At 35.3% G+C, this 12128-nt stretch overlaps 1 protein-coding gene across 1 annotated transcript in view; it reads left to right on the plus strand.

Annotated features, from left to right (window-relative positions):
• Positions 1–12128, plus strand: part of LOC108734447 (protein N-terminal asparagine amidohydrolase) — an 84455-nt gene that overhangs the window by 42560 nt on the left and 29767 nt on the right. The gene's annotated exons all lie outside the window — the stretch shown is intronic.

Here is a 12128-nt window from a genome sequence, read left to right on the forward strand (position 1 = left end):
TAGCGGTAGACGAGAGACTGTCTTGAGATAAGAAATTTTAGAGTATTTATAGGATAGGGTTGTTAGTAATTTTGATAGAATGTTCTAGAAGGAAAAGTAGTGAGAGAGAGGGTGAAGACACTAGTTTCTAGGAATACACAGAATTAGATAGTACAGAATTCAAGAGAAAGCAATTAAGGGTAAAACCAGATATTAGTATGGGAGTGCATGCAGGTATAGTTGAAGTTGGATTTCCAGGTAAAAGTGATCGAAAGAACAATAGAGATTGAAAGGAAACCAAAGTATTTACAAGATAAGAAATTGAAAAGAATTGAAATAATATTTGAAATGAAATATTATTTGAAATGAAATATTATTTGAAATGAAAAAATTTGAAAGAAACATTTACACACAAAAAAAAACAATAAGAGTTATTTCGCCACAATCTTAAAAGAAAAATATGAAATACGTGTCACCTGAAAGCTCATTAAAGCTCTAAAAGAAAATTAACTAATGAAACCTTTCCGACTGAGGGGATTGGTTGAATGGGTCGCGGTTGCCCCTGTTCGGTTAATAGGGCCACCAAGAGTCAAATGTCAGAGGTCGGTGTTCACACACAGAGTCACACGTGCCGGCAGCTGTTGCCTGTTGTTCCACGATCAAAAACAAACGGCCGCGAAGAGCTTTTAATTGCGCTCTTGCGCCAATGCAACAATAAAAGCTTTTTTAAAAAGCGAAAACTTGGCGTGCAGCTGTTCAAATTAAGATTTTGCCATTTCTTCTTCTTTGTCATTAAAACCGGCAAACAGTGTGGTTAAGGTGACCAGATAGAAACAATAAACAACGCGTCGGTGTAGAGACCACCTGTTTCCGTTAAATTGTCATTTTATGAGCGATTCAGTGGTAAATAAAACGTTGAAAAACTTGCAGGAAGAACTGTCATCAGGTACTTAATGCACATTTTGTTTTGATAATGCAGTTGCAGAATATGACAATTACTAATGCGTCCTTTATTTACCCTCTGAAGAGGGGTCCCAACGAGTTTAGACCACGCTGCCTCGTGTAGATCCCATTAAGCTCAATCTTAAATTGCATCATCATCATAAGGTCATCGATCCTAGATTGGGACTGGTTGGACACTCACCTCTACTCTTTCTTATCCTGAGCTAAACTTCGCATTTCCTTAAAACTAGAACATCCCACATCCTTAACCATTTATGAACAGTAATCTAACCTAGGTCTACCTCTACTCCTCCTAACTCCTGTTTCTGCCTCTAATATGACTCTGACTAGACCTTCATGCTTGAGAAGGTGTCGTACCAACCTATCTCGCCTATTTCTTATTGACTTCCATAGAGTTCTCCTATTCTTTCTAATGCCTCTTCATTTCTAACCTTCTCTGTCCACGGTATCCTTATCATTTTCCTAGCATCACATTTCTTAATATTTACTTCTCTACGTTGCAGCTCCAGCTCTATTACTGCCTGTTGCATTTTCTAAATCTACAAATCCTATGTACGCACTCTTTCCTTTTTCAGTCGTTTTCTCTATTGTTTCCCCTAAACCTAGAATGGCCTCCCGCGTTCATCTATTTCTTCTAAACTCAAATTGATCTTCCCTTAATAGTTCTTCCACCCTTTATTCCATCCTGTGTACATTTCTGGTTAAGATTTTTGCTTAAAGATCATATAACACCTTGACTACTTGCCTCATTCATGGATTCGTTTATCCAAGGATTCCCCGGCTTCCTTGTTCGATCCCTTAAGAATCGTAGCAGTGGCGTAGAATCCTTCGTGACTGTGCTCGGTCTCAGCTAAACTGCGATAAAGGATTCTACAGCCCCACCACATTTTTTGAGAATGCCATATAAACTAGCGAAACGTCGGTTAAACGTCTTCATTCCCGGACTCATACTCGATTACTGCTTATGTGCTTCTGTTTTTAATTCATACAAAAAAAAGTCGGTTGTTACCTACTTTCTGTACACTAATATTCATTAATGAACAACGTGCTGCATTTACTTATAATAAGCTACTGGTTAAACCGATTTCTATTTCGATTAGCCTACGATTCCCGATCGAATTGTATTGAAATATAATGCGCACATTGCCGACAGTCTTATCGCTTTAATTGCATAATTAGGAAATTGAAGGCAGTCCATTAATCATTTCTAAGTCAGCGAAATAGATAAAAGATAATGGCATGGTTTGTAGGTATCATTAGAAATTAATAAATGAAATTTTCTACACTATAGATCATACATTATCTCCTCTAGCGTTAAATCTGCCAAGTGGTCTATAATTACAGAGGCGGCTGGGTGTATTCGATTCCAATGGGCTTCACTTGCAACTTAGTGTTTGTGTAATAACAGTTCAGTTGAAGTATTTATTTGCTTGATTATTGTGTTTAGAAGTGTGTCCAGAAAATTTACTGTTCAAAGAATTTCTATGCTCTTCATAAAAAAAAGACACTTGTATGCTCTCAAACCGTTAAGTTAGGAATTAAAAAAATTATCGAAGGGGTGTGTCTGGAACACGGTTCTGTACGGGTGCAAAACGTAAACATCGCGACGGAAAAAAAAGGTTAAAAGCGGTATTACAGGCGAATGATGATGATGATACCATGGATAGAAAAGGTTAAAAATGAAGTGGTATTAGGAAGAATAAGAGAACAGAGAACAAACAAAAAATAGGCGAGATAGGTTGCTAGCACACCTTCTCAGGCTTGAAGGTCTAGTCAGAGACATATTAGAGGCAGAAACGGGAGTTAAGAGAAATAGAGGTAGATCTACATTAGATTACCTACTGTTGGCAAATAGTTAAGGATGTGGGATGTTCTAGTTTTAAGGAAATTAACTCAGGATGGGAAAGAATGGAGGTGCGTCTCCAATCAGCCCATTACGATGAGCGCTTTTCTGGATTGTGTATCTCAAAAAAGAAAAGGAGAACCTAAACTATAAGATCAGCGGTTGAAGGGCACTGTTGTCGATTTTGTACATTTTAATCATTATGATCATGAGCGCACCTTTTGGTGAATAGTACTTATGGGACAATCAAGGAAATGTTTCCTACTATAAGTTGTCTTTGTTCTTGATCTATGGCATTTCATCCTTACTGAATGCCACTTCAATATCGAATCGGATCGCTAGAGCTTCAATAAAACCTTAAAGTATGTTTTTTTTTTCATTTTCTGTAGAATATCTCTGGGCATTGCTCCAAAAGTATATGATCCAGTTTATTTTTGAAACTTCATTTACCTGATTAAGCTTCATACAAAAACGACCCATGTTTCATGGTTAAAAAAAAAATGGAGATATTCTTTCCTTTTGACCGATTTTCCTCCTAAAAACAAAATATTTTGAAGACAATACAATGGTAGGTTGTTACAAAGGGAAGTGAAGAAAATCATTTCTGTTGATTCATTTTCGAACATGCAGATACATAAAAACATTTGACATTTGTAGATCACGAAGGGAATATACAATTCCACGGTGCACCGCTTACAAGTTTGTTGGTAACATTGATTTCCTGGTTTCTTGGCCGAAGGTGATTTTACGACCGACGCGGAGAAAATCTTATGATACCCATTCATTGTCTGATATAAACAGCAGCAGATCTGAACAATGCATGTTGATGTTATTGGCGAATATGGGTATTGTTTCGATGTCGTTTTTGTAAAAATTAAATGAAATATATATTTTATAGATACTAATCTTTATTAAAGTATTCAGTGTGTAACCACAAAGTTTATACCAAGTGTGGAAACTAAATAGATTTTCGTACAAAATTTGTAGGTCATTTTAGGGAAGTTTTTCGCTAAAATAGCTGCGAATTTTGAATCGTTACGTACTATCCGGTTGGTATACAAACCATCTGAAGTTTGTGACTTGATAGTACGAAATTACCAATTAATTTGTTTTTATTTGCATTCTGAATACCCTTTATTAACCAAACCAAAGCTTTCGATTGTTTTGCGCTTTTTTGTGCGATTTGGGTTGTAAACCAACTGGACAGTGTAGGTGCAAGATCTAAAATTTTCAATAGCTTGACTCTGTCAAAATAACTGTATGTTTGGATCCAGGAGGAACAGTTATTGAATGATTTTAAATGCCTTAAGGAATACTTGATGTTTTCAGTTTTGGTCGCCCATAAGAGTATTATGTCCTACTTGCCTTTCTTTCTGGCTCGATCTTTAGAGAAATTGAAATTTCGTTCACGATTTTGTTCATTTATTCCTCGAACAAGATGTTAGCGGATTCCCGTAATGCCTTTTTATGCATTCGTTGCAACAGTTGTTCCATTTTCCCTCCGATAAAACGTACTAACTTCTAATTGCTTCGATGGTCGTCGTTACCGTTCTGTGGAATTTTCAGTTCGCGTGATACGCGGCATTCGCCAGGATTCCAATCGCTCAACCCTGTTTCTCGTATTTCTTTTTTATCCATATTGCGCTGCTTCGCCGTGGTGAGGTAATGACTCCGGAACTAAGGGAAATCATTATTGTAAATTATTATTATTAAAAGCGGTCGCGGCCGCATAGACCGCGCTCACCTTTTATATACAAACATATAACACACACCTTCAGCTTCAGCTATCAACACAAATAGCAGGTACAGCAAAGTCCATTGAAAATGCGCAAGGGTAAAACCAGGAAGGTATATCTTCTAGAGTTTCAGTTGATAGTGGAAAATTTAAAAAGTTTTCAGCGCGTTTTCGTGGAATGACCTTGATCCTTAATCGATACATCAAACATTGTCCTTGAGATGTTGTATTTTAAAGAGCTAGTTGATAGTATTTATTGGTTAAAAATTCAAGTCTCTAGAGTCAGGGTTTTGGGCTTTTATATTTATACACACAGCCGAAACCTATGGATCTAGAGACAAACACTAAGAAAGGATTTTTAAAAATTAGATATAGATGTCTGTAGTTTTTATACCTAAAGACTTAGCCGAAACCTTGATATAATACACTTACAGTAGGATTACAAATCGATGATTGAATTAAAAAAAGTAGAAAAAGCTCTGAGATTATCAGAAATTGACTAATATGCATAAGGATCTGTCAGTAAACCCATGAATGTATTTCGAATTTCCTGTATATTGAAAGCAGTCCTCAAAACTGATTGGATTTATGTCGAAAAGGCCTTTGAAATAAAGTAAAATCTAACTTTCTGAAAGTCTAAAGGAATTTTCGTGGGCCGATATAATTTTTAGAAGTCTCTTAATGGTTCAGTAAATAAACAAAATTCAACACTAAAGAAAAATACGTGGAGTACATAGATCTGGTTTTTTGATAAAAATTTTCCATTCTCTGCCATTAAAAAGAAAAATAGCTTCCAACGTAATCTTAAGGTTTTCACTTGTGAAAAACCGGAAAATCGAAAAGTCTTGCGGTGAAAACTACAATTAAGCCTGTTTTAGAAAATATGTTCCCGCAAGGTGGGAAATCATGAAAATTATTATTGTGTCTATAACTTCATGATATTTAATTACAAAAAAAATAGCAAAAGGAAGAGGATTCCATGGCGATTATTCTGCGGCGGATATCTACAAACGTATTCCATACTTTATGAAGATATCGGCCCAGTTTTTTGAGATTATCATCTAAAGGACTATAGTGTCATCATGTATACACATACATACATACATACATAACAAAACGAAGGCGCACAACGTAGCCATAAGCTTCACATCCAATAAATACCACATTATAAGTGCCAGCGGTTTCAGTGCCCGTGAAGCTCTCGGCGTAGGCAGACGACATAGAACTTTAATCACTACTATCGCTTCCTAAACGCGAACCACCCGCGCCTTTTATCACCCGTACGTTGTCATTCCGGAACGTCTCATAGAACCCCAAATGCAGTCGCAAACCACAACATTTATAAAGCACCCTCGAATTTAATCGCGTCATCGTATCGTTTTTTATTAAAATTTTTAGTGTATTCAATTCAAACAACCAAAAAATGTTACCTAACTTTTTCGAATTATTAATCTGTTAAATACTTGTTCTAATGAGAATTGTTTCTAATTTTTCCAACGGTGCTTGTTGCTCAGTATTTAGAAATGTTTGTGCAATTATAGGTAATTAATTTATTACTTATATGATGTACATAATTGACAATTCGTGTGAAGATTTACCTCTAATAGCGATGCTTTTTCCAAGATTTACGATTAATTAATCGTTGGTATCGAATCTGTCTCTCTCAGGAAGTTACTGGACAGTTTTAGGTAAGAATAACTTACGTTAAAATTGCAAGTGCATGTAGTATGTGTAATATTTAGAAGTTAGCGTGAAGCAAATGGATATTAAAAATTTTAAGATGGTTTCTTGTTCAATATTGTTGTTTCTAATACTTACTTGGCTGATTTATCTTTATGGGGCGATTTTTAAAAATAGGCTGAGTTCTCTTATCTATGCTTTTATTGGCGTAATATTTTAAATAATATAACCCTTTAACCCAACAAGAGTTTCCAGGATTAATTCCACAAACAGGATAATGAAATAAAAAGTTTTAAAAAACTTCGAAACTAGTAAACCAATTTAATATTAATTTTTAATTTAGTGTTTTAATTAGGTGAAAATGTGAATTAGGTACTTTATTCTTTGACGAAATGTGTTGTCTATCCACCTGTATGTTTAGCCAATGTTAGGGCTAAAACTGTTAAAACTTTTAATGTATCTAAAAAGCTTTTCTCTTTAAAATCGGTTAGATTTATAAGTAGAAGGTGTGTGAATCTTAAGAAGCAAATGACGAACTTTCTAGTTCATATGAGCAATGTTCAGCACTCAGATTTTTGGATAAATAAAATTGTGACATTATTATAGATACTGTAATAGGTTGCTTTGCAAAATGCGATACCAACAAAAAATTTTTGTCAAAAATTAAATCATTTTTGGATTACGTTAGGTTACGCTATAGTAGTAGGTTTTAAATATGTTATGAAACATTTACATGAATATCTGATGATTTTTTTGTTGTTACAATTTCTGTTCCTTGAGAATATTGAAAGCCCCTTGTTTGAGTTATTTAAAATTTTTGCATACAAGTTATCATACATGAATGAAGTTCATATTTTATTTCAAACATTGTCTTTTGAATTAGAATTGTGTTGTTTGAAGATTTGTAGCATCTATAACAACTAATTTACAATTAAAATGAGGTTACATTCGTTCTGGAGTTTCAGTACAATAATGACATTTACTAGTCAGTATTCAGAAATTCATAATTTCAAAAGGTTTGTTTTGCTTTGTCTTCAAGTACCTACTGTAGGTAATTGTATGGTAATTTTTATCGCTTTCTTTCCATGTGGTTGACGTAAATAGAAGCCGAATTTTTCATGAACTCAGTTACGTATTTATAAGAACAATAACTACAGTTGTTTATTATAAGTTTTTGTAAAGTAAAAGCGATTTCGAACTTATTAGATCTCATCAGCACGCTATGAATCATTAACGGAATTGTGTCTGTTTCTTGTTATACAATCAGTTTTATTATTTCTTAAAAGATGTAAAGCCTTACGAGGATAATCAACGAATTCATGGGGTCATGCGCTTTTTGATTCTATTTTGAAGACAGTAGGCACATTTTTATCAATCTTTTTTTAATTTGGGTGAAATAAATAACTGCAAAAATACATTCTTTGGTTAGTGTGGGTTGAAAACGTGGCGCCTTGCATTGTTTTTATTAGTATTATTGCTCGTAAACCCCTTTAATTAGCGTTTCTTTTGTCGAGTTTAACTCACGTGCATGCGCTTTTTGTACATAGCACGATTGCTTCGTTCTCTCAATTAAAACTAGTTAAATCTGCCGACAAACACTACAAAGGACTAATCGTTAGAGACAGAAGACGAAAACAGCATTCCCGACTTTTAGAGCATATACCACTTGAGAGAGACAGCGTCCAGTGTAACGTGTGGACCAGAGATGCGTCGGATAGTCGTTTTGCCATGTCTTCATTCTTACGGGCTTTTCATTAAATATTACCCTCACCATCGTCCCAAGCCACATTAAATTCCGTTCAAAAAGTCGTTTAAATACTAAGCCAATGAAGTTTCGCTTCTTGGTTGGCGGATTCTCAACGAGAGGGTTGAGTTGAAACCGTTGAGACGAGCCTGTAATATTCATAAGCACTAAAAGTCTGAACTGTATCAATGATTAAAGCGTATTCTGGAATAGGAATTTTCCACACATAATATTTTACTTCTTTTCTGTCTTCCGCCCGTTTCATCTTTCTCTCCGTAACTGTCCACCCTTTCACAAAACTCCTAAAAAGTAAAGCTGAAGAACGCATTCCACCCTATGCTCCAGCTTTGCGCTACAAAGTATAAATCAATCGTCACTGGAAAGAAGCAACAGGTATCTCCGATCGCGTAAGCAACAAAATGCTGTCTCTAGGAGTATATGCCTTTAGATTCTGGACATTCGCATCGGTTGTTAATAAGTAATGTACTACAATGTACGTATAGTGGGGCTTTTGTCTCATTCATGGCAACTATTATTACCTACAATTGAATTGGTTGATTAGTTTATTACTATTTCTGTCGCTTCGTTTTGTTTGACATCATGGCATGTACAACTACAGAAACAAATTGTAAATAGTGTCTACACAGTTGTTTGGTACATTATAGATAAATCAGGGGTGCTTCAGTGTCGAGAAACATCGACTAGTTTTTAATAATAAAATTTGTGTCTAGATTCAGTCATGAACGAGTATTAATATTTGGATCTGATAGAATTTGATCATCATCATAAGGTCGTCAGTCCTAAGGCTGGTTGGACACGGTTCTACACTTTCTCTTATCCTGGGTTAATCTTCGCATTTCCTAAAAACTAGAAGACCCACATTCTTAATGATTTGCGAGTAGTAATCTAATCCAGCTCTACCTCTACTCCTCGTAACTCCTGTTTCTGCCTCTAATATGTCTCTGAATAAACCTTCATGTCCGAGAATGTCTCCTACCAACCTATCTCGCCTATTCCTTATTGACTTCCATAGAGTCCTCTGTTCTCCTACTCTTTCTAATACCTCTTCATTTGTAACTTTCTCTATCCACGGTATCCTCATCATTTCTTTTCCGCCCTGCCTACCGTCCATGTTTCGCACCCGAACAGCGCCGCGTTCGAATAGAAGTGACTTCTTTTTATTGAAAGCGACTCGACCCTGCTTTATCCTCTACTTTATATCTTTACTACTCCTTCCGTCCTGACTTATCTGGATTCCTAGATATCTAAAACATTGATGACATCCCCCTAGGTAGTCCCCTTCCGGACATCCGAATGGGAGACTAGTTTATGAATTTGATAGAAAAATGTAAAAAGTACCTATCAAATTATTTGAAGATTTTTTGAATCCAGTAATTAATGAAGTCCTTGTACGTACGTATTTTCCAAACCGTTCTTATCTTACATAGGTATTTTGTTAGCAATCCATTCATATTGTTGGGAGCATTTGTACATTATATTATTATATGTGTACGTTTAATATAAGTGCAGGTATGTAAATAATAAATGACATTAACGCCGAAGATCCCGGTGCTTCGAGTGCTTCGATTGCACCTGCAGAGAAGTGTAATAAAGAAGACCACACGCAGTTGATACGATCATAAAGGGTATCTCATGAATCAAATGAGCGAATGATTTTATTATACCATCAATATTGATGATGGTCTTGCTGTTAAAACGTTAACCAATAACAACAAGTGCGGCAACCAGAATGGACGGACGAATGCTCCATACAATATCAGAATGTCATACGTAGATCCTTATCTTCTTATTACAAATATTAAACGGAGTAGGTACGAGTGAATAATGAATATTTTGACAGTCACAACTGCTTCAAATGCCATCAATCATTTCTCTTTTGTTTACGTATGCCAGTGTGACGGACAGGTGGACAGTATCGACTGACAAATATCTAATTTGAAAAATTTTTCACTGTCACTTACAAAGAAGAAATAGCGATAAAGTCTTCATTTCGCCTCAGGAGGCAGAAATAGCGATAAAATGTTCATTTGACCCCAGCAAGCGCTGTTTTGGCAGAAGTGAAGCTAGTGAAGAATAATATCTATTGATAACGAAATGATATCAGTTTCTTGATGTTTAGGCATCTTTTATGGGCCTAATAACTTCCGTTTGTCCATTGTGCTTGCTTCTTCCGATTTTTCTAAGTGTAGCGAGCACGAGCGTGTTAGTGTGCGATCGGGCATACGTGTGTGTGTGTGTGAGCGGCTTATCGATTCGCCGACTAGCCGCGGACGCCTTCCTTCATGTGCGCCGTATCTGTAAACGTGTGTGTCGTACCTGCGTTCCGGGAAAGCAATTAAATAGTTCAAAGAAATCGAAACTTTTCTGGACGGCTCGAGAAAGTTCCCGAAAGTAAACAAAAGAGTATTTAAATGAAGAGACAATCGCCGAGAAGAGCAGAAATAAATTGACCGTTGCAGAAGTGAATCAAGAAATAAATTGACAGTGATAGAAGTGAAATAAATAGAACAGTGAATAGTAACAGTAGTGTGAATAAATAGAATAATTACCTTAATTTAGTAATAATTTAATAGTGTTTTTAAGCCCTTTAATAATAATTAGTGTAAATAAATAGTTTTTTTTGTCGTTGTGAGTCTTAAAAGTTAATTTGTTAAACCCACAAACATTACAATATATAACTACTCCACCAAGTTATACATCAACGAATTTGACACACTTAAATTTGAGATATCACTACTATAATCTAATTTTGAAAGCGAATTATATAATTTAGAATGACTAATCGATAATTTAACTATAGTTAATTAACAACAGAATAGTATAATAATACTTATTTTACCAATGCCTTATTAAATAATTGAGGAACGTAGAAATGGCAGCGAACTATCACAGGGTGAGTGAAGGCGATAAGCCGTCTCACCACCTTGCATCTTTGTGATATTGCGACTCCACGATTATTATAAATTCCGTTATTTAAACGGCCGCTAATTGACCGACTAACACAGTAGGTAGATGGTTTGCAGTTTCAAATAAACAATTTAGGTGTACCAACTTTATACTAGTGACCTAAATAAGAATCTATGGATACTATGTAACGCTATTGTTAAAAATGCCATAAAAATAATACAGTTGAATTTCTGTAACTCGAACTTTTTGCCTTCTGTAACTGTTTGTATTGTTTTAGAATTATTCCCAACCCTTTAACTCATATTTGTCCATTTCTTTAATTCTAATTTTTCTCTAATTCAAGATTTAATTCGAATTCCTATTAACTTTCATCGGAAAGATTAGCCGTATGGTAAAATCAATTGTTTTAAGTTTTTGCGAGACTCAATATTATATTAAGGATAACAACAAAGAAGAGGTTAAATTAGGATCATACGGCTACGAAACGAAAAGACAACACGAACGAAGTATTTATACTGTCTGACGTCGTGATCTGAGATTGTATACGTCATTAGAGGTAGGCGTAACAATATCTATATTTGTAAAGGGAAACAAAAATTAGTAGTTGATGCTAAACAAAAATTTTCCTGGAATTTTCTCTAATTCGACACATAACTGATAGCATTTGGAAGGATCGAGTCTATCCCTAACTGGATATGACATGAAAATGAAACAGAACTCTGCAGAACTGAAATTCATTGCTATTCTATTGTCTAAAGATTTTAAACACAACAATACATGTCATCAATGAATAAAATTTTATCATCAAATTAGGTCTAATGCTGACCTATTTTTCACATTGCACATCGTTATAAACATCCATTGCGTTATGGTACCTTTTAAAGTAAATAGCAACTATTCAATGTGTTTGAACAATAAATCAATCAATCCCAGCACGTGCACGCCGATTTTCAACACCCAATTTACAATTAAAGAGATAATTTAAACATTTCTGCGATTTTTCGAATGGTCTGTCTGATTAGAGATTATTTTCGATCAAGGCTCTTATTCGGCAATCGGCCACATTAATGATCAGAGCGCGGCCTGGCGTTAATGAAGACGTAATCATCACGGCAATTCGAACGTGGGACCATTTAGAATTACTTCTCCTCACGTATTTCACATATCCTTTGTTTAGAATCGGATTATGAAGTAGAAAGGGTATCTAAGCCTCACATCTTTTCGGGCATTCCCTAAAAGATGGTCAGGATAATGTG

The sequence above is a fragment of the Agrilus planipennis genome, unplaced genomic scaffold (genome assembly GCF_000699045.2).
Source record: "Agrilus planipennis isolate EAB-ADULT unplaced genomic scaffold, Apla_2.0 scaffold1, whole genome shotgun sequence".
Taxonomy (NCBI): Eukaryota; Metazoa; Arthropoda; class Insecta; order Coleoptera; family Buprestidae; genus Agrilus; species Agrilus planipennis.